Raw genomic sequence first — 475 nt, 5'->3', positions numbered from 1 at the left:
CCCTAACCCTAACCCTAACCCTGTCCTAGGCAGGGCCCTAACCCTAACCCTAACCCTGTCCTGGGCAGAGCCATAACCCTAACCCTAACCTCCGGGAGAATCTGGTTTGGCACCTGCTTTAGGGACAAGTGGGGCATGAGGCAGGGATGGGGCACAGCAGGCACTGACCCGGCCGGCTGTGCTGGGCAGCGCCCAGGCCTTCTTCCTGGAGCCCCCGGGGGGGGGTGCGTTCGGATGCGGGGGGTTGCAGAGGATGGGCAGAACATTGGGCGGCGGGTCAGAGCCCAGGGCCGAGCCTGCCTGTGGCACTGGCCAGTGTGGAGTCCTGGCATGTCGCTGCCACACGGAGCTTCAGTTTCCTCACCTGCCTCAGGGGCGTCCTCCCTCCCAGGAGACGTACACACTCGGGGACGCCCCCTTTTTAAAAATATGTTTTTATTGATTTCAGAGAGGAAAGGAGAGGGAGAGAGAGAGA

The 475-nt window shown here is 61.7% G+C and overlaps 1 protein-coding gene across 1 annotated transcript in view; it reads right to left on the bottom strand.

Moving 5' to 3' along the window:
* DNAH17 (dynein, axonemal, heavy chain 17) overlaps positions 1 to 475 on the bottom strand; it is a 76281-nt gene that overhangs the window by 18797 nt on the left and 57009 nt on the right.

The sequence above is a fragment of the Myotis brandtii genome, unplaced genomic scaffold (genome assembly GCF_000412655.1).
Source record: "Myotis brandtii unplaced genomic scaffold, ASM41265v1 scaffold825, whole genome shotgun sequence".
Lineage (NCBI taxonomy): Eukaryota > Metazoa > Chordata > Mammalia > Chiroptera > Vespertilionidae > Myotis > Myotis brandtii.
Note: the sequence above shows the minus strand (reverse complement) of the source record. Positions and strands in the feature narration are given on the sequence as shown.